At 44.9% G+C, this 23,796-nt stretch overlaps 1 protein-coding gene across 3 annotated transcripts in view; it reads left to right on the forward strand.

Annotated features, from left to right (window-relative positions):
* The first annotated feature begins 251 nt into the window (after positions 1–251).
* Positions 252–23,796, forward strand: part of UTS2 (urotensin 2) — a 64,892-nt gene continuing 41,347 nt past the window's right edge. The window contains exon 1 of one of the 3 annotated variants that reach the window (XM_063805365.1): positions 252–339. The gene's annotated coding sequence lies outside the window, so the exon portion shown is untranslated. The remainder of the gene's footprint in view (positions 340–23,796) is intronic. The other 2 variants (XM_063805355.1, XM_063805358.1) reach the window with 2 other exon arrangements.

Here is a 23,796-nt window from a genome sequence, read left to right on the forward strand (position 1 = left end):
ATTGGATTTGCCTTTTAGAAGGTGCTCCCTGACTGCAGGGAGGGTGTAACTGAAACGCGGGTTAGTCACTCACTTGCAGACTCCGATTAACAAGAGCGAGGTGTGGTATGAAGACAGTGATTTATCCCAAAGCTAGCTTAGGGGAAGAAATACAGGTGTCCTATCTTAAGTGTCCCGCTTCCCTTTTGGAGCAGAAAGACGGCACGTTTAAAAGGCAGGGGAGGAAGTGAGCAGGGCCGGGCGTGGTCTGCAGGCTAGATCTAGTGCTTTATCTACTGGGCGACTGAGCTAGAGACTGCCGGTGCCTTCATGGGCAGGACTAGGCCGAAAACTCCCCAGGTAGGACAGAGTCCCATATCTCTCACGTCTCTTGGTGGGAGGGAGTTCCGAGGCAACCTCCTGGAGGGTGAGAGTTCCGTAGCAGGCATGCATGCTTTGGTTTGTAAATCGACTATTAGCTCTTGAGGAGAGTCTTGGAGCACAGAGTTAGAGGAACTTGCCCTCTATAAAAACAAAAAAAAGAAAGAAAAAGCTATACTTGCATTTTAAAGGGCAAAGTAGGAAGTGGGGAACCAGGGGAATGAGAAAAGGAGAGAAAGAGAGAAAAAAAAATAAACGATTTCTTAGAAAAATGGGGGTACGTGGTTACAAGTGAATGGAGACAGGAATACTGCAGAGGGGACTGCTGGCTCCTGGCAGGGCAGAGTGAGAAGTCCTGGGATGGAGCTTGGGGAGGGAGGAGAGCTGTTTGTTCCAGGGACAGCTCTGGACTCTGTGGGGGCCCCAGTGGAGGGCACATGAGGTCACAGGCAGAGCCAGAGGGATCACCGGAAGTTGGGAGTTCTAGACTAGCCTGGCCAACATGGTGAAACACTGTCTCTACTAAAAATATAAAAAAATTAGCCGGGCATGGTGACACACACCTATAGTCCCAACTATTCAGGAGGTTGAGGCAGAAGAATCACTTGAACCTGGGAGGTGGAGGTTGTAGTGAGCTGAGATCATGACACTGCACTCCAGCATGGGCAACAGAGTGAGATTTCATCTCAAAGAAAAACAACAAGAAAAGGGGGATTTGCGTGTTATAAAGTTCCTGCCCAGGTTCCCAATCAGGTCTGTTTATGCAAATGAAAGACTGAAACTTGCTTAGTTTTGATTGGTTTATGCCGCTGAGTCCTCATTAGTCGATACAGCTGAGCCCTGGTTGGTGGAGGCAGGTGAGCTCCAAAAGTCCCAACATTAAGAAGGTGCTGGTTTTCAGGAATCTCAGAGTACCTGTGTGACTTCTAGTTAGCAAATGGCTATTTTAGCCATTTGGCTCTATTTTAAATTTAGGCTCAGTTAGCCACTAGGGATCTATCTTGAAGAATTCCCTCTTTCAGGTTCATATTTCTTCACAGAAATAAAACAGTGTGACACAGTGAGAAAGAGATGAGCCTGTCAAACCCAGATCAGGGAGATAAGATGGTATTTGACCAGTACATGCTGGCATACCAAAGAAATCCCTGGATGATAGTTCTTAAAGATTTCTTTTCACTACTGTTGTTTATTTAAGGTATATAACAAGCCAGAATCCACAGAAAACTCTTCCATCTGATTTTTTTTTTTTTTTTTGAGACAGAGTCTCACTCTGTCACCCAGGCTGGAGTGCAGTGGCGCGATCTTGGCTCGCTGCAACCTCCGCCTCCTGGGTTCAAGCGGTTCTCCTGCCTCAGCCTCCCGAGTAGCTGGGATTACAGGCACCTGCCACCACTCCCGCTAATTGTTGTATTTTTAGTAGAGATGGGGTTTCGCCATGTTGGCCAGGCTGGTCTCGAACTCCTGACCTCAGGTGATCCACTGCCTAGGCCTCCCAAAGTGCTGGGATGACAGGGGTGAGCCACTGTGCCTGGCCTGATATACTTAATTAAACAATTTTGAGGCCATTTAGTGTCAGGGTTAACTTCACGGGCTTTGGACCCAGTAATTTTGAGGTTGGATTGCAGCCACCACCTTTTCGTAGCAGAGGGTCCTTAGGCAGTTTACATAATCCTCTAAACCCTGGTTTCTTCATCTGTAAAATTACGTGGGGCTGTTTCAAAGAATAAATGAATAAGGTATTTAGCCCAGTGCCTCACACAAATCAAGCACCCAGTAAATGCTCTTCTTGGATTCTCGTTTAATAAACATGAGTAACGTATTTAGCCATGCTCAGTACAATAACACTCACTTCTATTAAGTAATTTAAAATTTCTGATGCAAGAAATGCTTATAATTCAGTGCAATTATGATCACACATCCTGCAATTGTGCTGTTTCCAAATATAGACCCTGGTTCTAAGAGGTCCCAAGAAGGCAATCGAAGCAAACTGTGTAATGTGGGGGACACCCGCTGTGCACCTTTGTGGTCTGATAGCTGTCTTGGGTCCCAATTCCTCCTTATTCACTACAAAAGTACTGGGAAGTTGAAATGAGCCTGGGCTTCCCTTTGATGTAAGGCATTCTGTAGAGGCAGTCATGGTGGCTCACACCGAGGTGGGAGGATCGCTTGAGCCCAGGCATTCACGACTAGCCTGGGCAAGTTAATGAGGGTTAATGAGGCCTATGTCACCACAGAATATAATTTTAAAAAATTAGCCTGGCGTAGTGGCTCACGCCTGTAGTCCCAGCTACTTGGGAGGCTGAGGCAGGAGGATCACTTGAGCCCAGGAGGTTGAGGCTGCCAACAGGTTGAGTGAACCATGATTGTGCCACTGCACTCCAGCCTGGGAGACAGAGCAAGTCCCTGTCTGAAAAAAATCCCAAAAACAAACAAACAAAAAATATTCTGTTGGGGGCCAGTGGAAAATTTCTCCTTTGCTCTCTAAAGAGCTCCTGAAAATCAACTGACAAAAGCCAAATTAATAGGAGAAAAGGCATACACATTTATTTGATCATAGTTTTATGTTACATGGGAGGCTTCAGAATGAAGACCCAAAGATACAGACGTCAATTTTGATGCTTAGGTTCAACAGAGTATGGACAGCCATGTAGAGATAGGAGAGGACAAAAAGGCTCTGATCTGATGCTAGTGGACTGAGTAGGGAGACCCTGCGGGTTCTGTGTAGGGCCTTCTTGGCCTCTCTGTGCAGCCTTCATTCCTTCTGGGTGTGAGGCAGGACCCTCTCTGGAATGGGAGCCTGGTGACCTACAGCCAAACAAGGTAGGTCAGAGAATTTCTTTATGGCCGGTTTTTACAAAGAAAGGCAGGGTGGCCGGGCAGGGGGAGTTAGAGTAATCTTCTTAGGTTTTAAGGCTGGCTTTGGGAATAAGGGGTTCTGGTTTCTATGACCCACCTTGGGGAAGAGGGATTCATGTTTCATGGTAGCCTTTGGGGGGAGAATGAGGGGCCAGAGACAGGAGGGCAGGAGAAGTTTAGAGAAAAACTTGCTTCTGAGGCCTTCATTTTGAACTCCAGCAATGTCATATATTAAGCTTTACAAATGAATCCTCCTTAAACAACATGCTGTTACTTTTAAAAGACAAGTTCCTGGATGGCTTGTGTAAGGTTAACACATACATATGCTTTGCAGATGAAAATGTACTGTGTGTGCTTTTGTGGCACAAGAGTGCTGTTTAAGGCTGGGCGCGGTGGCTCACGCCTGTAATCTTGGGAGGTCAAGGCGGGCAGATCACTTGAGGTCAGGAGTTTTAGACCAGCCTGGCCAACATGTTGAAACCTCGTCTCTACCAAAAAATACAAAAATTAGCTGGGCGTGGTGGCGGGCGCCTGTAGTCCCAGCTACTTGGGACAGAAGAATTGCTTGAACCTGGGAGGCAGAGGTTGCAGTGAGCCGAGATTGTGCCATTGCACTCCAGCCTGGGTGACAGAGTGAGACTCCATCTCAAAAAAAATAAAATAAAATAAAATAGTGCTGTTCAAGAACTTTTTAAAAATAAAATTCCTCTTTTGACCTAAATTTTTTTTTCTTTTTTTTTTTTGAGACAGAGTGTTGCTCTGTCATCCAGGCTGGAGTAGTGTAGTGGTGCGATCTCAGCTCACTGCGACCTCTGCCTCCTGGGTTCAAGCAATTCTCCTCTCTCAGCCTCCTGAGTAGCTGGATTACAGGGGTGCACTACCATGCCCGGCTAATTTTTATATTTTTAGCAGAGATGGGGTTTCACCATGTTAACCAGGCTGGTCTCGAACTTCCGAGCTCAGGTGATCCGCCCACCTCGGCCTGCCAAAGTGCTGGGATTACAGGCGTAAGCCCAGTCCTAAAAAATATTTTTTAATTACCTTTCAAAAAGCTACGCTGATACGCTTTGGCTGTGTCCCCACCCAAATCTCATCTTGAATTGTAGCTCCCATAATCCCCGTGTGTCCTAGGAGGGACCGGGTGGGAGGTAATTGAATTATGGAGGCAGGTCTTTCCGCAATGTAAGATATGCCTTTGAGGCCAGGCATGGTGGCTCACGGCTGTAATCCCAGCACTTTCGGAGGCCGAGATGGGTAGATCACAAGGTCAGCCTGGCCAATATGGTAAAACCCAGTCTCTACTAAAAATACAAAAATTAGCTGGGTGTGGTGGCACGCACCTGTAGTCCCAGCTACTTGGGAGGCTGAGGCAGAAGAATGGTTTGAACCTGGGAGGTGGAGGTTGCAGTGAGCCAAGATCATGCCACTGCACTCCAGCCTGGGCAACAGAGCAAAACTCCGTCTCAAAAAAAAAAAAAAAAAATTGTGCCTTTGCTCCTCCTTTGCCTTCTGTCATGATTGTGAGGCCTCCCCAGTCACGTGGAACTGTGAGTCCATTAAACCTCTTTTTCCTTATAAATTACACAGTCTCAATTACATCTTTATTAGCTGCATGAGAACAGAGTAATATATATGCCAATCTACATACCAGTCAATGACGCAGAGGCACAGAATCTCTAAATCAGAGGGGAAATAGAAGTCAAGGCCCCGGGGGAGAAGTGGCCTCTCAAGCTTGTGTAGCTGGTGTCTGATCTGACCAGTACTGGGTTCTACTGGCTTCTAGGGGTGGTCTTAGTTTACTAGTCATGATCCCTTTTTTTTTTTTTTTTTGAGACAGATTCTCACTCTGTCGCCCAGGCCGGAGCCGTGCAATCTCAGCTCACTGCAACCTCCACCTCCCAGGTTCAGGCAATTCTCCTGCCTCAGCCTCCCAAGTAGCTGGGATTTCAGGTGTAAACCACCACACCTGGCTAACTTTTTTTTTTTTTTTTAGACGGAGTCTCACTCTGTCACCCAGGCTGAGTGCAGTGGTGTGATCTTGGCTCACGGCAATCTCTGCCTCCAGGTTCAAGTGATTCTACTGCCCCAGGCTCCGGAGTAGCTGGGATTACAGGTGCACACCACCATGCCTGACTAATTTTTCTATTTTTAGTAGAGATGGGGTTTCGTCATGTTGGCCAGGCTGGTCTCGAACTCCTGACCTCAGGTGATCCACTGCCTCGGCCTTTCAAAATGCTGGGATTACAGGCATGAGCCACCATGCCTGGCTTAATTTTTGTATTTTTAGTAGAGACAGAGTTTCACCATGTTGGTCAGGCTGGTCTTGAACTCCTGACCTCAGGTGATCTGCTTGCTTGCCTCGGCCTCCCAGAGTGCTGGGATTACAGGTGCTAGCCACCGTGCCCAGCCTACTAGCCATAATCTTAAAAGGTAAACAACTACCTGTGAAGTTGAGGCTTCAAAAACTTAGTATTCCAGAAGGAACGATAATTGTGTATTTCTTTTCCCCCTACTCTGAGTTTGGAGTTGTTGAAATAGGGGCCTAAGGGAGTCTAAAAAACAAAAAATCTCTGACATAATGCTCAGAAACTCACTGTCAGTTAGTTATTTACATTTTGTTGTGGTCGCTAATTTTTTTTTTTTTTTTTAGAGACATGGTCTGGCTCTGTTGCTTAAGCTGGAGTGCAGTGGTGTGATCATAGCTCACTGCAGCCTTGAACTCCTGGGTTCCTACTTCAGCCTCCTGAGTAGCTACGACTTCTAATTTTTAACTTTTTTTAAATTTAAAAAAATGTTTGAATTTTTTTGTAAAGATGAAGTCTTGCTATGATGCCCTGCTGGTCTCAAACTCCTTGTGTTCAGAAATCCTCCCGCCTCAGCCTCGCAAAGTGCTGGGATTGCAGGCGTGAGTCATTGTACCTGGCATAACCTGATTTCTTGACACCTAAGGACAGTCAGACTGCTTCCACTCACACTCTTTCACTTTTTAAATCTACTAGTTTATAAGATCAACCACTCACAATTTTTTGTTTTTGTTTTGAGACAGTCTCTCGTCACCCAGGCTGGAGTGCAGTGACACGATCTCAGCTCATTGCAGTCTCCACCTCCCAGGTTCAAGCAATTCCCTCAGCCTCTGAAGTAGCGGGGATTACAAGCGCGCACCACCACACCTGGCTAATTTTTTTGTATTTTTGGTAGAGATGGGGTCTTACTATGTTGCCCAGGCTCCCAACCTCAAACTCCCAACCTCAGGTGATCCTCCCCCCTTGGTCTCCCAAAGTGCTGGGATTACAGGCGTGAGCCACTGCGTGCAGCCCATACTCTTTCAATAATTATTTTAGCTTCACTGGCAAAGGCTAATAATGATCGTATGTGTCTCTCTGATTGTAATGATGGGATGTTTATAGATACCAGGCACATACTCTCCTTGATCACAGCTTCACTAGAGACTCTTTGGCTAAGTTAACTGGTGTTCAATATTTTGAATTCGCACCCTGGACCTTCCTCCTACTGCCCGTGTTCGTGGTGTTGCTGTTGGGTTGGTACCGGCATCCATATTGGTGTTCTCACTGTTGGTGTTGGGTTAGTACTGGTGTTGATATTGGCATTCATGGTGCTGATGTCTCTCTATAGTTTTCTGTCCAGCCTGTACTCAAGACAGGAAGTTTGAAGAGTTTCTGTGTGCAAGTGTGAATTTCAAGGGGGCAGTAGGGAGTAAAGTCAAGAAAAAAAAATCTGGAATGATCTTAGAAGTTTCCCCTCCCTCCCTCCTTTCTTTCCTTCCTTCCTTCCTTCCTTCCTTCCTTCCTTCCTTCCTTCCTTCCTTTCTTTCTTTCTTTCTTTCTTTCTTGCTGTGTTATAAAGTGAGATAAACAGTTAAGACGTTCACCAGTTCCTGTGGCAGAGGCCTCTGGCTGTATGGACGAAGGAAAGGTGTGTGCCTTGATTCAAATGCAAGTGAAACCAGCATCTTTGCAGGAACATGGAAAGGAATGTTTAGAAAAATTGATTCCCATTTCAATATTTAGTATAATTTACTCCACTTATCATGAAATGCTTCTTCACAAATTTTATGAAAACAGGAGCTGCCCCTACTAAGAACCCCATGCACCTCATGCAATTCTATGGGTGTTGAAAGAAGTACTTGCTGGCCAAGTGAAAGCCTCAAGACTGAAAGGCAACATTATATTACAGCAGCAGTTGGTTCCTCAAAACAAGATGCTCACCTGGAAAGAATTCCGTGTTTTCCCGACCCCCACCCACCCACTGGCTGTGAAGGAGCCCTTCAGGCCCCCCTGTGTGCCCAGCAAGACAAGCCCCCCAGACACCCCTCACCCGGCAAGACACTGCCCCACTTCATCACTACGAAATGTCCAAGAAGAGAGCTAAATGTAAAACCAATCACCCACCTTTCCCTAGGAAACCGTCAGCCCAACCTCAACAAACCCTACATCCCTGCTGACCTTGAAACCACCAGAAAATAAGAAACAATTCACCAAGGAAGAAATACAACTTGTCCTTAAATACTGAAGAAAGATGTCCATTTCATCCAGGGAAGAGCTGATGTTGCGGTATTGAGCCTGGAGGCCATCTAGAAGCAGAACTCCCCTCTTCCTTGGAACACTGAAGTCTTTTTCTCTTGAGGCCTTCAACATATTGGAAGAGGCCTACCTGCACTGTGGAGGGCCATCTGCTTTATTCAAAGTTTACTGATTTATTAGGCCGGTGCAAAAGTAATTGCAGTTTTTGCCACAGTTTTAATGGCAAAAACCGCAATTACTTTTGCACCAACCTAATACATGTTAATTACGGCCTGGCACGGTGGCTCACGCCTATAATCCCAGCACTTTGGGAGGCCGAGGCAGGGGCATCACCTGAGGTCGGGAGTTCAAGACCAGCCTGACCAACATGGAGAAACCCCGTCTCTACTAAAAATACAAAATTAGCCGGGCGTGGTGACATATGCCTGTAATCCCGTCTACTCGCAGGAGGCTGAGGCAGGAGAATTGCTTGAACCTGGGAGGTGGAGGGTGCGGTGAGCCAAGATCGCGCCATTACACTCCAGCCTGGGCAACAAGAGCGAACTCTGTCTCAAAAAAAAAAAAAAAAGAAAAAAGAAATGTTAATCACATATAAAAAAAGATACCCTCACAGCAACATCTGGATTGATGTTTGACCAAAAACTATGTACTATAGCCTAGCCAAGGTGACACGTGAAATTAACCATCGCAGAGGTATTTAGCTGTGTTGGCAATGTTTATTTTCTAAGCTGGGCAGTGGATATGCATGTATTCACTAAATTATCCTTTAAGTCCCCTTTCTATGTGGGCTTTTTTTTTTTTTTTTTTTTGAGACAGAGTCTCACTCTGTCACCCAAGCTGGAGTCCAGTGGCACGATCTAGGCTTACTCTAACCTCTGCCTCCCGGGTTCAAGCGATTCTCCTGCCTCAGTCTTCCAATTAGCTGGGTTTACAGGCGCCCACCACCACGCCCGGCTAATTTTTATATTTTTAGTAGAGACAGGGTTTCACCATGTTGGCCAGGCTGGTCTTGAACTCATGACCTCAGGTGATCTGCCTGCCTCATCCTCCCAAAGTGCTGGGATTATAGGCGTGAGCCACCGCTCCCAGCCCCTTTTCCATGTCTTAATAACACATAAATATTGCATAACACGTAACTATTTAAGTAATAAACAGCAATAATCAGAATATATTCTAAAATCAAAGTAAAAACAAATTGACTACACGTCTTTACTTTTTTTGTTGTTTTTTGTTACGAGATGGAGTCTTGCTCTGTCACCCAAGTTGGAGTGCAGTGGCACAATCATAGCTTATTGCAGCCTCAACCTCCCAGGCTCAAGAGATTCTCCCACCTCAGCCTCCCAAATAGCTGAGACTACAGGCATGTGCCACCATGCCCAGCTTATTTTTTTTTTTTTAATTTTTTGTAGAGACCTGGTCCCATTGTGTTGCCCAGGCTGGACTCAAACTCTTGGGCTCAAGCTATCCTTCCGCCTTGGGCCTCCCAAAGTGCTAATAATGTGCTCGGCCATCTTTACTTTTCATTAAACACATTCCTTAAAAGCCAGGTATAAGATAAAAATTTATATTAGAACTCCCCCAAAATTAGGTTATAATTAAATCAATGAAAAAATATTGTAAGATAAATTTATTTTTAAAAAATTATTCTAAGATCTAAATTTCTAAAATCACAAAACCCTAAAATTCTAACTTTAGCAGTTATGGGCCACAAACTTCTTTCGCCTAACCCTTGTGTGGAAGGTACATCAGACGGGTAATAAAACACATGAAGTTCGTTTTTGAAATCCAAATTTGAAGTACTGGTTAAGTAAAAACAAAGTATCAGTTTATTTTCATGGGAAAGATGAAAGCTCTCACATTCTGAAGGGGCTGTGGCTCTTCATTTCTTCCCTCCCTCCCTTCTCTTGCTATTGCTAAGCCTGACACTTAAATGTAGCTATGTGACACTCCTGTGCAAGCGTCTACTCCTGCAACCCCCAATCTTTTGGATTTCCTTAGGAATTTAAAAATCAGACAATAGGCCGGACGTGGTGGCTCATGCCTGTAATCCCAGCACTTTGAGAGGCCGACGTGGGAGGATCGCTTGAGTCCAGGAGTTCGAGACCAGCCTGGCCGACATGGTGAAACCCTGTTTCTACCAAAAATACAAAAATTAGCCAGGGTTGGTGGCGGGAACTTGTAATCCCAGCTACTACTCCAGAGGTTGGGGCAAGAAAATGGCTTGAACCCGGGAAAGGGAGGTTGCAGTGAGCTGAGATTGCGCCATTGCACTGCAGCCTAGGCGACAGAGCGAGATTGTCTCATAAATAAATAAATTAATTAATTAATTAATAATTTAAAAAAGGAAGGAGGGGAAGGAGGGGAAGGAGGGGAGGAGGGAAGGAGGGAGGGAGGGAGAAAAGCCAGACAGTAAACTGGAGAACAAAAAACGCTCTACCACAAGAGGGCAGTAGACACCACCAGCGCGCAGGCCTCCCTCGGGATCAAAGGGAAGGCTCTGAGCGCGGAAGGAACCCCGCATTCTCTAATTTAGGCCTCTTCTTCAGGGATGGGAAGGAGATGGCTAAAGAGGGTCAGCGACTTACCTGAAACCACGCCGCCAGTGGCCCGCCTCTGTTAAAGGCTAACGTGCCGCCTAATTAAAGGGAAGGAAATAGGAGGCGCTGGCCGGGGAAGCTGGCTCACTTCTTCAGCACTTTGGGAGGCCGAGGTGGGAAGATCACGTGAGGTCAGGAGTTCAAGACCAGCCTGGCCAACATAGCGAGACCCCCGTCCCTATAAAAAATTAGATTAACAACAACAAAAAGAATTAGGAGGCTCCTTAGTAGGGACGCCCTTCCACCATAACTTAATAGTCCAACAATGATGTGCAAGTCGCCAAAAGAAAGAAAATGTATGGGGAGTGGAAGTATAGAAAAAGCCGCGCTGACGACCCAGGCCGTCTTTAGGCCCCTGTGATGTGAATGGGAATGATTTTCAGAGTCTTTACCAAAATGACTACATTGTCAGAACTTCCCCGACTTCCCGCTTTCCCCCAGAGAATCACCCCTTCCCTGTTGAAGAGACAGGCAATCTGCCCAGAGCCCAGAGAGAAGATAATTTCTAACTTCCATACAAAAAAGCAGGGTGGTCCCATCAGGACAAAACTCTCCCTGAAGGAGTCAGGTCTGTATAACCCTCACCCGGAGGGGGCAGAGATAGCCTGGAGCCCAAAGGCTGTGTCTGATCCCAGACCCTGTTGTAGGAGCTGGTGGGGAATTGCCACCCTCTGCAGTCCTCCCTACCCAGAGCCACAGAGCCCCAAAGCTTCCCTCCCAGCCTGGTGTTACCAGCGCTGAGTCCAGCCCTGCTCTCAGCCACCCCGGTCATTCTCTCCCACCTCATCCATCACCCTCTCCCTCGCACCCACTCCCTCTAGGGTCGCTGGATTTCCTTCTGCTCCTTGAATCCACTAAACTTTTCTCTGGCTTAGGACATTGGAGTTTGCTGTTCCTTCTTTCTCAAATGCTTTTCCCTACAGACCTCACACGTTCCGTGATCTGCTGGGCCAGTCTGTGTGGATCCTCACAGGCATCTCAAACCCAGGATGTTCCAAACTGGCCGAGGGTTTTTGTTTTGGTGGCACTGGATTGAACCATCTCCTCCACGAAGTCCATTTCCTCACACGAAGTCCATTTCCTCATTTGTAAAATGAAGACAATAGCACCTACCTTACAGGCTTTTTGTGAGGATTAAATGAGAATATATATATATATATATATATATATATATATATATATATATATACACACACACACACACACACATAGATGAATATATATACACATCCAAGTATATAGCAGCTGTATGTATATATTTACATACATACCTGTGTATATAGCATATACATGTATACATATAAAGCAAGTAGCACAGTGCCTGATCCATAGAACACCTCAATGAATGGAAACTTTTACAGTAAATGCTAACATTTTCCTCCATAAAGCAGCTCCTTCCACCTCCTCTCCAAGGCAGACATCAGATTAGTACCTTTTGACTCTTTCCTCTCTTTCACCACCCACATTTAATGAAACAACAAATCCCAGTGTGTATTTCTAGAATCCAATCCATTCTTCACATCCTACTCTCACTGTCCTAATTCATGCCTGTGTTATTTCTGGCCTGGATTACTGCAGTAGCCTTCCAATAGCCTGCTTCACATCCAAGCTCCATTACTTAATCTATGTAGAATGAAAGCTTACCATGCGATAACAGACTACTATGAACAGGTTTTTGCCAATACATTTGAAAACTCAGACAAAATGACCAATTCCCTAGAAAAAAACGTAACTTACCAAAACTGACTTAAGAAGAAAGAAAATGTATGGATAGTCATAAAATGATTAGGGAAATTGAAACAGAAGTAAAAATCTTTGTCAAATTAAACTTAGACCTGGATGACTTTCCAGGTAAGTTCTCTTAAACTTTCATGGAGTGGATCATTTCTATCTTATAAAAACTCTTCCAGAGGATAGAAGAAAGTGGTTTATCTTCTCTTAGGTATTCTGTGAGGCCAGTGTAACCTTGATACTAAAACCAGGCAAGGACAGTAAAAGAAAAAGAGGCAAAAATATGAAACAATTTTTTTTTTTTTGGAGATGGAATCTCGCTCTGTAGCCCAGGTTGGAGTGCAGTAGCATGATCTGAGCTCATTGCAACCTCCACTTCCCTGGTTCAAGCAATTCTCCTGCCTCAGCCTCCCGAGTAGCTGGGATTACAGGCGCCGGCCACCACTGTGCCTGGCTAATTGTTGTATTTTTAGTAGAGATGGGGTTTTTGCCATGTTGGCCAGGCCAGTCTCGAACTCCTGACCTCAGGTAATCCACCTGGCTTGGCCTCCCAAAGTATTGAGATTACAGGCGTGAGCCACCACACCTGGCCAAAACAAAGTATTAATGTGGTGTTTCATGCCCACACATTATTTAACCTACCTTGCTCGCTTCCTTCCTTCCTTCCTTCCTTCTTTCCTTCTTTCCTTTTTTGGAGACAAGTTCTGGCTCTGTCGCCAGGCCAAGTGTGGTGGTACAATCATGGCTCACTGCAGCTTCCACCTCCCAGGCTCGGGTGATCCTCTCACCTCAGCCTCCTGAGTAGCTGGGAATACAGGCATGCACCACTGTGCCTGGCTAATTTTTAAATTATTTATAGAGAAGAGGTTTCACTATGTTGCCCAGGCTGGTCTTGAACTCCTGAGCTCAAGTGATCCTCCTGCCTTGGCCTCCCAAAGTGCTGGAATTACAGGTGTGAGCCATTGTGCCTGGCCACTCATTTGATATTTCTACATTCAGGAGGTGGAGCTAAGCTTTCCTCCACTTGAGCATGGAGTGACTTGCATCTGATGATTCCAGGTTATAAAAAGTCTGTGGCTTCCCGGTTGGGTACACTCTCGCTCTCTCTGCGATTGCTGTCTCTGGAGGAAGCCAGTTGCTGTATCTGAGAGGCCTACATGTTGACAGTCACACAGTGAGCCTGGAAGCAGGTCTTTCCCTCGTGAAGCCTCCAGATGACTTCAGCTCTGACCAACACATTGACCACAACTTCCTGAGAGACCGTGAGCCAGAACTACATAGCTCAGCCACTCCTGGACTCCTGAGAAAACATGTTATAACAAATGCTTGCTGTTTCAAGACACTAAATTGTGGGATAACTTCTTACGTTAATATAGTTCACAAACAAAATCTAACAGTGTTTTAAAAAGAACATAAAGACGGGTGCAGTGGTTCATGCCTGTAGTCCCATCTACTCAGGAGGCTGAGGTATGAGGATCACCTGAGCCTGGGAAGGTTGAGGCTGCAGTGAGTCATGATCACGCCACCGCACTCCAGCCTGGGCATCAGAGTGAGACCTTGTCTCAAAAAATAAAAAGGACTAGACAGGAACTTCCTTAACTGATAAGGGATATCTAAAGAAAAAAATTAGTAAACATTATTATTTTATTTTTTTAAAACACCTAACTGCATCGACTCAAAGTAAACATTATTCTTAATGAGAAAATGTTGAAAGTGTTTTACTTATGAGCTGAAACAGGATAAAGATGGTCACGATCGCTGTAGGGTCCCTCAGGCCTCTGTTTTCTTTCTGTGTCCTTACCGAATATCAGATTGCCTTGACTGCTCTCTGATATGGTTTGAATCTGTGTCTTCAGCAAATCTCTTGTCTAATTGTAATCCCCAGTGTTGGAGGTGAGGCCTGGTGGGAGGTGATTGGGTCATGGGGCGGATGCTGTTCTCATGATAGTGAATGAGGTTTCACAACATCTGGTTGTTAAAAAGTGTGTGGCACCTCCCTCCTCTCTCTCTTCCTTCTGTTCCGGCCACGTAAGATGTGCCTGTTTCCCCTTCACCTTCTGCCATGATTGTAAGTTTCCCGAGGCCTCCCCAGCCATGCTTCCTGTACAGCCTATGGAACCTCGAGCCAATTCAACCTCTTTTCTTTATAAATTACCCAGTCTCAGGCATTTCTTTATAGTAGTGTGAGAATGGACTAATACAGTAACCCAGCCAACTGTATAGGTTTTGTCCAACAGGCCTGAACCCAAATCAGGGCCTTGAACATTCCCAGGCACTGATGAAAGTATCTAGGTTTACTTGAAAAAAACTGTCCCTAGCTCTGGACCAAACCTTCATATAACTCTATATTCTGGGAGGCCGAGGTGGGTGGATCACGAGGTCAGGAGATCGAGGCCATCCTGGCTAACACAGTGAAACCCCGTCTCTACTAAAAATACAAAAAAATTAGCTGGGCGTAGTGGCAGGCACCTGTAGTCCCAGCTACTCGGGAGGCTGAGGCAGGAGAATGGCATGAACCCGGGAGGCGGAGCTTGCAGTGAGCCGAGATCGCGCCACTGCACTCCAGCCTGGGCGACAGAGTGAGATTCCGTCTCAAAAACAAAACAAAACAAAACAAAACAAAAAAACAAAACTCTATATTCTGAGCCCCTTTGCTGTGAGATACCTAGTCAGAGCACCCCTTCTCTCTCTGTCCATCTTGAGGATACTCTGCAGTTCTCGGTATATAAGTTCCCCTAATAAATGCTTTTTTCCAGGCTGGCATTTAGTGCTGTTTTTCTTTGTAAATTTAACTGGCCTGATCTCAGGACAGCTTGCGGTACTCCTTTTTGGGAATTCCCCTGCCTCCACTTTTGGGGGTAACTCCAGCCACAGGTTTGGACAAAACAATCGCCACTTATATTTTACATGTATTGGGGTTTCTAGACAGTAACTTATGACAAGAAAAAAGAAATTTAAATTTTGAAGATTCCAAAGGAAGAAACAAAACCATTCTTATTTGCAGATGGCACGGTTGTATACATGGACAACCCCAAATCTGTAGAATACTAGAAATAACAAGAGAAGTTTATCAAGACGGTTGGCCATAATATTAATGTACATTAATCAGTTGACTTGTAACCTATTAGCAACAATGCATAGTAACAACAAAACCAGAAGGTACCTAGGAATGCTCTACCAAAAGAAGGATGCGACATATATAAAGATTATGAAACATGGTCGGGCACGGTGGCTAATGCCTGTAATCCCAGCACTTTGGGAGGCTGAGGTGGGTGCATCACCTGAGGTCAGCAGTTCGAGACCAGCCTGGCCAACATGGTGAAACCCCATCTCTACTAAAAATACAAAAATTAGCCGGGCGTGGTGGCGGGTGCCTGTAATCCCAGCTACTCAGGAGGTTGAGGCAAGAGAATTGCTTGAACCTGGGCGGTGGAGGTTGTGGTGAGCCAAGATCGCACCATTGCACTCCAGCCTGGGCAACAGGCTGAGCATAACTTTGTCTCAAAAAAAAATTATGAAACATTAATGAAAGACATTAAAGAAGACCTAAAAAATGGAGAGACATAATATGTTCATGGATAGAAAGCCTCCATATTGTAAAGATATCTTTCCCTCCAAATCAATTTATAGAGTCAGTACAGTTTCAATAAATGTCTCAACAAGGATTTTCAAGGAACTTGACAATGTGACTCTAAAATCTTTAAAATTTTTATAAACAAGCAAAGGGTGAAGAATAGCCCAGTCATTCCTAAGCAAGAATAGGATACAGGGACTTTCCCTACCAGATAAACAAGCATTAAAAGATGTAGTAATTTACAAAGTGTGGTATCAGCAGAAGGAAAAAGAAGTTGACCAATGGAATGGGAATGGAGATCCCAGAAATAGATTTACTACACGTACAGTGATTTTCAAACAGGAATATCCCCAAGAACTCATTGTTAACATAGTAAAAAGTAAACAGATTCTTAGAAGCTATATAATGACTCAATGCACATCATCAAATATGCCAAGACAAAGAAAATGTAGAAACAGAAATCTCATGTAATTTGGAAGGGAAAATGACTCAAATATAATTTTATACATAATTTATAAAGCTTTTTTTTTTCAGCCAGGCACAGTGGCTCATGCCTGTAATCCCAGCAATTTGGGAGGCCAAGGTGGGTGGATCCCCTGAGGTCAGGAGTTCAGGACCAGCCTGGCCAACATGGTGAAACCCCGTCTCTACTAAAAGAATACAAAAATTAGCCAGGCATGGGGGCACGCACCTGTAGTCCCAGCTACTGGGGAGGCTGAGGCAGGAGAATTGCTTGAACCTGGGAGGTGGAAGTTGCAGTGAGCTGAGATTGCACCACTGCACTCCAGACTGGGAGACAGAGCGGGACTCTGTCTAAAAAAAAAAAGCTTCTTTTTCAATATACAGGTTCTGATGAACCTAATTGTCAAAGAAAAATTGAAAAAAGTCTAGCATCTGGCACAGAAAATCTTATCAGATATTACAGTGACTATATTATAAAAATTTTTATGTAATAGAATAATTTATTTTTCTAAACCTATATGGAATAACATTTTAAAACTTCTTAAAGACTTCCTCAGGAACATTTCATTTTCCACTAAGAACAACACACACATACACACACAAATATTAAAATTGTATTCAAAGCCTATAATTTATACTTCAATATTATAAGATTAATGCTCAGTTACATGAATGTTTGGTAGAAATCACCTGTAAAGCCATCTGGGTTTAGGTTTAATTTGATGAAGTTTTAACCTCTGTCTTAATTAATCCATCTAGAACTGATTTTTATGTTTGGTGTGAGGTAGGGACACTTTTTTTTTTTTTCATGGATAAACATCCCTTCCCCACTTATCTGCAGTATCACTTTTGAGAACTCAAGTATCTAATTACAGAAAAAATGAAAACACAGTTTTTGAGCTTAACTGAGATATTGAAGTTCAAATAACACCTAGAAAACAATTCTACTCTACACTGATAATATTTTCCTTGGGAAGCATTTTCAGGAGCATTTTCATTTGAAAGGGAAATGTGGCATTTGCTCCCTCTACTTCTGTTATCTTGTCTGATGACAGAAACACAGACTGTCATTTATCTCAAGTACTGATATAAAGGTGCATGTTGCATCTAGGGTTTAGCATATCCAGCACTGGCTTGGAAAATGGAGAGAACCCAGACTTTGTACCATAATGGCTTGACGCATATCCTCAAATATGCCGGGACTAAGAAAATGTAGAAGCAGAAACCTCATGTAATTTGGAAGTGAAAATCACTCAAATAGAGTTTTATCAATAATTCATAAAACTGCTTTTTCAATATACACAGATCCCATGAAGCATATCCAACTCTTTTATTTCAGTTACAAAATGAAATTCCTGAATGAACTTTAGCGATTTTTGAGTAAAAAATTGAGATTGGGCAATTCAAGCTCTTGTTTGGCTCTTATTTTGAAGGAGGATTTTTCAGTTTCCATCACGTCAGATGGTAGTTATCTGTCAATTAATAATTGACAATTTACTGATTTTAAAACAAGCCTGCACTCCTCATCTTCCTTTTACTGAGATTTTCAGTCCTGAGAATTTTCTCCTGCACTAAGCACAGCAGCTTTGAATCACTCTGTTCCCTAAGAGTTAAAGGGAATAGGATTAAGGGGGAAAAAAGATCACTGCAGACATTTTCAGCTTAGGCCTAATTTTTTTTTTTTTTTGAGATGGAGTCTCGCTGTTATCACCCAGGCTGGAGTGCAGTGGCTCAATCTCAGCTCACTGCAACCTCTGCCTCCCGGGTTCAAGGGATTCTCCTGCCTCAGCCTCCTGAGTAGCTGGGATTACAGATGCCCACCACCATGCCCGGCTAATTTTTGTATTTTTAGTAGAGACAGGGTTTCCCCATGTTGGCCAAGCTAGTCTCAAACTCCTGGCCTCAAGTGATCCACCCACTTCAGCCTTCCAAAGTTCTGGGATCACAGGTGTGAGCCACCATGCCAGGCCTAGGCCTAATTTTAACTGACAAATTGAGTCATATGCTGTCCTTATGCACAAAGCCGATGAAGAAGATACAAATTAAACATCTGGACAGATATAAAAAATAATAGAGGCAAAAAATAAATAAAGGATTATAAACAACTTCCAGGTTTGGTTTTGTTTGAGACAGGGTCTTGCTCTCTCGCCCAGGCTGGAATGCGGTGGTGTGATCAGAGCTCATTGCAGCCTAGAACTCCTGGACTTGTGCCACCATTCCCAGCTAATTTTTGTGTTTTTGGTAGAGACGGGGTTTCACCATGTTGCCAGGCTGGTTTCCATCTCCTGACCTCGTGATCTGCCCGCCTCAGCCTCCCAAAGTGTTGGGATCACAGGTGTGAGCCACCGCGCCCGGCCATATTTTTTATTGCAAAAATGTTATTCTGTTTATTCAGGGTGGGGTCCATGGGCCTCTACCCCTGGAATGACACGGGAATTCACTAGCAATGCAGAGTCTAAGGGCAGGACCAGGGGGTTGGGCAGTGGCTCACATGTGATATGTGATTTGTCCTTAGTGCACTGGCCAGAGGGGCAGGGTTCTGTTTCGTTCACCACAGCCCTTGTGCTAAGAAATCAGAGAAGAGGTCGGGCACAGTGGTTCATGCTTGTAATTCCAGCACTTTGGGAGGCCGAGGAGGGTGGATCACTTGAGACCAGGAGTCTGAGACCAGCCTGGGCAACATGGTGCGATCCCATCTCTACAAAAAATACAAAAACTAGCTGGATGTAGTGGTGGGGGCCTGCTACTTGGGAGGATGAGGTGGGAGCATCACTTGAGCCTGGGAGGTTGAGGCTGCAGTGAGCTATGATCGTGCCACTGCACTCCCGCCTGGGAGACAGAGCAAGAGCCCATCTTAAAAAAAAGAAAAAAGAAATAAAAAAAGAGAGAGAGATAAAGAAAGAAAAAGAAGAAGAAGAAGAAAAAGAAATCAGAGAAGTGGTGCAAACCCAGAGAGAACAGTGGATGGGGTAGAGTTCAAACATCTCCATTTACTTTGGCAAGACGCAGAGTGACTAAGCAACAGTTAAGGGGGCCAAGCACCCCTACCACTGGGCAGAGAGAGCTTGGCACGGCAGCCAGACCCGAATTCTCTCTCTAGCTATGCCTCTGACTCACTCTACGGTTTTTAGACAAAGAAGAATCTATCATTTCCCAACTGTGGCATTAAAGTGAATGATGGTGTGGGTTTTTTCCTTCTGTTCAAGGTGAGGGAGAGAAGGACGGTCATATTTTAGTGGGTTGTAAGTGAATATTAAAAAGTGCGACGAAATATATGGGTGAGTGTATGGAGACAGCCTTGAGGGCAATACCGTGTTAGGTGCACCCACTCCCAGCCCTGCGACTGTGCCCTCCAGGAGCAGCGTAAAACCAGGCACGGAGGTGACCAGGCCACTCAATATTCAGCTCATGGTCTTAGAGTCCTCACAAGATGTTTGTCGTCCACATGGCAACGCTGTTGGGGGTCTGTGACGTGTCATCATCTATTTTTGCAAAATTGGTATTTCTGGAAGCATTTACATCCCCAGGTTTGGTTTGTTTTATTTATTTATTTATTTATTTTGAGACAGGGTCTGGCTCTGTCGTCCAGGCTGGAGTGCAGTGGCACAACCTCAGTTCACTGCAACGTGGGATCAAGTCATCCTCCTACCTCAGCCTCCCGAGCAGCTGGGGCTCCAAGCAGGTGCCACCGCACTGGCTAATTTTTGCATTTTTAGTAGAGATGGGGTTTCACCACATTGTCCAGGCTGACCTCAAACTCCTGGCTCAAGTGATCTACCTCAAAGTGCTGGTATTACAGGCGTGAGCCACTGCGCCCGGCCTAAATCCCCTTAATATTTTGTTCCTACTATGAGCCAGTCTCTGTGTTCAAGGATTGCAAAATCTTGACAAACTGTCCAAAAGAGAGAAAAAGTAAATAAGCATAGTATAGACATTTAATAACATTCATTATCACTTTATTCAGCCAACAAAAACTTACTAAGCTCCTTGTGCTACGAGCTAGGAGCATGAAGATAAAGAAAGCATAGCCTCTTCTCTGAGATTTCACAAGTATTAATACTAAACCAAACAACGCAGGCAGAATAACAACCTCTAAAGATGTCCGTGTCCTATGCCCCAAAAACTGTGAATATTTTACCTTTCATGGCAAAAAGGACTTTTCAGATGTGATTAAGTTAAGGACGTTGAGATGGGAGAGTTCCCTGGATTATCTGGGTGGGCCTGGTGTAATCACAAGGCTCCCTTTAAGTGAAAGACAAAGGTGGGGCTGGGCGAGGTGGCTCACAGCTGTAATCCCAGCACTTTGGGAGACCGAGGCCGCTGAATTGCTTGAGTTCAGGAGTTTGAGACCGGTCTGGGCAACATGGCAATATCCCGCCTCCCCGCCTCTACTAAAAATACAAAAATTAGCCAGGCGTGGTGGCAGGGTGCCCGTAATCCCAGCTACTCAGGAGGCTGAGGCAGGAGAATCACTTGAACCTTGGAGGTGGAGGTTCCAGTGAGCTGAGATTGCGCCACTGCACTCTCCAGCCTGGATGACAGAGTGACACTCCGTCTCAAAAAAAAAAAAAAAAAAAAAACCATGCATGAGGAAGAACCAGTGTCAGAGTCAGAGAGAGACTTGAAGATGCTGTATCGCAAGCTTTGCAGATGGAGGCAGGGCCAAGAGCCCACGAATGCAGGCGGTCCCTAGAAACTGGAAAAGGCAAGAACACTGATGCTCCCCTGGAGCCTCCAAAGGGAAGGAAGCCCAGGTGACCGCTCGATCTTAGCTCAGTGAGGCCCATTTCAGACTCCTGACCTCCAGGATGGTAAGAGAATAAGATCGTGTTGTTTGAAGCCACCAGGTCTGTAGTATAGTAACTTATTACAGCAGCAACAGGAAATTCATGCACCGACCCTGACCACGCAGTGACAAGCGTTCTGCAGCGCTGCTGTCAGGCACAACGGAGCTACAGCTACTGCAGGGCAAGGTAGGGGTCCAGGGAGGCCGCTGGCTGGTCCTCCCAGCCCTGAATCTTGAGGGATGGGTGGAACTTCACCAGGCAGAGGGCCGGCACGTGTGTATACACGGGTGAAACTGTCGCCACCATGAAGACCACAGGCAGAGCCATCCCCCAGGACCTCATGCCCTTTTACCTCCTTGAATCCCCCATCTCCAAACAACCACTCACCTGTCTGCTGTCACTATAGATGAGCTTGAATGTTCTAGAGTTTACATAAATGAAACAATAGAATATGTGCTCCTTTTTTGATCTGGTTTCTTTCTTTATAACATTTATAATAATTATTTTTTAATTGGCAAATAAAAATTGTACATGTTTATGGTACACAGCATGATGCTTTAGGATATCTATACATTGTGGAATGGCTGAAGCAAGCTAATGAACATACTCATTGCCTCATATACTTACCAATTTTTGTGATGAGAATACTCAAAATCTACTCTTGGCAATTTTCTTTCTTTCTTTCTTTCTTTTTTTTTTTTTTTTTGAGATCGAGTCTGGCTTTGTCACCCAGGCTGGAGTTCAGAGGTGCAATCTCAGCTCATCGTAGCCTCAGCCTCCCCGGTTCAAGGGATTCTCCTGCCTCAGCCTCCCAAGTAGCTGGGATTACAAGCGCCCACCACCACGCCCGGCTAATTTTTGTATTTTTAGTAGAGACGGGGTTTCACCATGTTGGCCAGGCTGGTCTGGAACTCCTGACCTCAGGTGATCCGGCCCTCCCAGCAATTTTCAAGTATATAATGCATCATTAATGATAGGCACCATGTTGTAAAACAGACTTGAACTTGTTCCTCCTCTCTAACCGATACTTTGTATCCTTTGCTCAGCATCACCTGGTAACCACCATTCTACTCTCTGCTTCTATGAGTTCTTTTTCTGGTTTCTTTCACTCATCATAATGATCTGGAGATTCATCCATGCATGTATCGATAGCTCATTCCTTTTCAGGGCTGAATAATATTCCACTGCATGGCTGTACCACCATCTGTTTGCCCATTCACTTGTTGGCAGGCATTTGGGTTGTTTCCAGTTTTGTGGGGGGTGGTGGAGGGTATCACAAATAAAGCTGGGATGAACACATGTATGTGAGTCTTTGTGGGGAAGTGTTTTCTTTTCTCTCAGGTAAATACCCAGGAACAGAGTGGTTAGGTCTTTTTTTTTTTTGAGACGGTCTTAGTCACTCAGATTGCAGTGCTGTGATCCTTCCACCTCAGCCTCTCGAGTAGCTGGGACCACAGGTGCATGCCACCATGCCTGGTTCATTTTTTTTTTTTTTTTTTTTTTTTGTGGAGATGGGGTCTCACTCTGTTGTCCAGGCTGATCTCCAACTCCAGACCTCAAGTGATCCTCCTGCCTTGGCCTCTTAATATCCTTTACTCTTAATAGGTTGTGAGCATCTTTCTATGTCAATGTTTAATTTACCTCATCATTTTAATGCTGCTATTAACATCTTCGTAAATGCATCTGTAAACCTTCTGATTATCTCCCTAGGATGTGTTCCTTGAACTGGAATTGCCAGATCAAAGATGATCTACATTTAAAGATTTTTGAGTCACATTCCTATTATAGGGCTTCCTAAATTTTCACCATGAAGACAGAAGAGCCACCTGGGCTGGTATTTGCTTCCCTCTGTCCATGGCCCTTAGGGAGAGGGTAGGCACTTCTGAGGTCACTTGCAAGGGCGGAGAAAAACCTGACTCTTAGCCCATGGCAGTTAAGTCAAGAGAAAGGCTTAGAATGTGAAGAAGCTGAGGAGACTTTTTAGGGCACTTAAGAAAATAATTCTTGTGGTTGATTTTGTTTTTATTATTTTCATTCCACTCTTAATGGAGGGAGAGGGGCTCTATTTTAAAAGAGAGCTTAAAAGAGGAATTTTTTTTTTTTTTTAGATGGAGGCTTGCTCTGTTTCCCAGTCTGGAGTGCAATGGCACAATCTTTTTTTTTTGAGATGGAGTCTCACTCTGTCGTCTACGCTGGAGTGCAGTGGCGCGATCTCCACTCACTGCAAGATCCGCCTCCCGGGTTCAAGCCATTCTCCTTCCTCAGCCTCCCAAGTAGCTGGGATCACAGGCACCCGCCACCACGTCCAGCTAATTTTTTGTATTTTTTAATAGAGACGGGGTTTCACTGTGTTAGCCAGGGAGGTCTCGATCTCCTGACCTCGTGATCCTCCCGCCTCGGCCTCCCAAAGTGCTGGGATTACAGGCGTGAGCCACTGCGCCCGGCCAAATGGCACAATGTTGGCTCACTGCAACCTCCATCTCCCAGGTTCAAGTGATTCTCCTGTCTCAGCCTCCTGAGTAGCTGGGACTACAGGTGCCCACTACTCCCGGCTAATTTTTGTATTTTTAGCTAATTTTTGTATTTTTAGTAGAGATTGGGTTTTGCCATGTTGGCCAGGCTGGTCTCAAACTCCTGACCTCAAGTGATCCATCTGCCTTGGCCTCCCAAAGTGCTGGGATTACAGGCATGAGCCACTGCACCTGGCCGGATCTTTCTCATATTGAGTTGAATTCTACTTTCTTTTCTTTTCTCATCTTTTCTTTTCTTTTCTTTTTTTTTTTTTTTTTTTTTTTTGGTGATAAGATCTTGCTCTGTTGCCCACACTAGAGTTCAGTGGTGCAATCTCGGCTCACTGCAGCCTCAACCTTCCAGGCTCAGGCAATCCT

This window comes from Pan troglodytes, chromosome 1, assembly GCF_028858775.2.
Source record: "Pan troglodytes isolate AG18354 chromosome 1, NHGRI_mPanTro3-v2.0_pri, whole genome shotgun sequence".
Lineage (NCBI taxonomy): Eukaryota > Metazoa > Chordata > Mammalia > Primates > Hominidae > Pan > Pan troglodytes.